The 1,410-nt window shown below is 53.6% G+C and overlaps 2 non-coding genes and 1 pseudogene across 2 annotated transcripts; 1 reads left to right on the top strand and 2 right to left on the bottom strand.

Annotated features, from left to right (window-relative positions):
* LOC105531529 overlaps window positions 1-1,266 on the bottom strand; it is a 5,436-nt pseudogene extending 4,170 nt beyond the window's left edge.
* Window positions 381-462, top strand: TRNAL-AAG. Its single transcript has one exon. It is a non-coding gene; the product is annotated as a tRNA-Leu (tRNA).
* On the bottom strand, window positions 803-875 carry TRNAV-CAC. The gene has a single exon. It is a non-coding gene; the product is annotated as a tRNA-Val (tRNA).
* Window positions 1,267-1,410: the final 144 nt, after the last annotated feature.

Genomic DNA, 1,410 nt, shown 5'->3' with positions numbered 1-1,410 from the left:
GGTGGAATGCGGCACGGAGGCTGCAGAACTACGCGGCCGCCCGACTGACGGGGCCTGCCCTGGTTTATTTATTTTTATCTTTCTTTAAAGTAAGAGTGCAGAAGGCTTCCCCTCCTCTCACGCCACCTCTCCAAAGAGGGCCAATGTGGGTGACTTTCTGAGTGGTCCCCAAAGCAGATCCCGAGGCCTGCGCGTCGCGAATCTTCTCCGCCAGGGCGCTGGTGGAGCAGTTTCTCAGCTGGTGCCTCTGGCCCAGCGAATCCTGCCGGATGGCGGTGGTTCTGGAATGCCCTGTGGATTCGCCCTAAGGCCTTGTAGGCCCGGGGACTCTGGGGGTGCTGTATAAAGCAGGAAAATACGTAAATGGAGCCCAGGGGGAAGGTAGCGTGGCCGAGCGGTCTAAGGCGCTGGATTAAGGCTCCAGTCTCCTCGGAGGCGTGGGTTCGAATCCCACCGCTGCCAGCTTGGTGTGGTGTGTCCATTTTTGTCCCCCCATAGGTTACAAAAGGAGGATTCGTTGGAACTTTCCTCGGGCCCCACGCTTGCTCGGGATCTGGATTCCATTTGGCAGCGCGCAGCCGTCCAGTGGACGGGCTTTGTAGGGAGTTCCTCGGCGCTGGTGTTCACAGCAAGTGAGGTGGGTTCAGTTCTTCCCAGGTTCCAGTGGTTGAGGTGGAAAGGCAACGGTATAAATGCCCTGGATAGCCTTTTCTCCTTAACCAGGTGGAGATAGTGGTGGAGTGTTGTAGGCTAGTCCTAAGTGTAATACGTTTGAAGTAATGAGGTAAAAAGCAGAAGAAAGTGTTTCCGCCCGGTTTCGAACCGGGGACCTTTCGCGTGTGAGGCGAACGTGATAACCACTACACTACGGAAACCTGCTTGGCTTTTGTGTGCCATCGTAATGACCCATCACACAGGGCCGTTTTTTATTTCCTCATCGTAATTCAGAGCTTCCTCCATGCGTCCCTTCGAGCTTTGTTAATGAGCATAAGCACACACACAAAGATATTTCAGCACCTGGAAGGCTGAGGCGGCAGGATAGCTGGAGCCCAGGAGGTCGAGACTGCACTGAGCTATGATTGCAGCACTGCACTCCAGCCTGGGCGACAGAGCAAGACCTTATCTCGAAAGAGAGAAAAGAAAGGAGAAAAGGAAGTTTTCATGTGCAATGTGGTGGCATAAGTGGGCACGGGAGTCCTGAGAGAGGATGTCGCGGCGACAGTGGGTATAGGGGTTGAACAGCAGGGGCGCGCTGGCACCCACCATTTTCAAAGAGAAGAGACATTCACAAGAAGATGCTTGGGGAATATGAGGCCACGCATTTGTGAGTAGAGCTGAAGCTTGTGGGTCCAGAGAAATTGGAGTGGAATGAAAGAGGAAGTAGCCTAAAACACCATTTTTATTGTTCTA

This window comes from Mandrillus leucophaeus, unplaced genomic scaffold, assembly GCF_000951045.1.
Source record: "Mandrillus leucophaeus isolate KB7577 unplaced genomic scaffold, Mleu.le_1.0 Scaffold891, whole genome shotgun sequence".
In the NCBI taxonomy this organism is placed as follows: domain Eukaryota; kingdom Metazoa; phylum Chordata; class Mammalia; order Primates; family Cercopithecidae; genus Mandrillus; species Mandrillus leucophaeus.
This window is presented reverse-complemented; position numbering and strand designations above follow the sequence as displayed.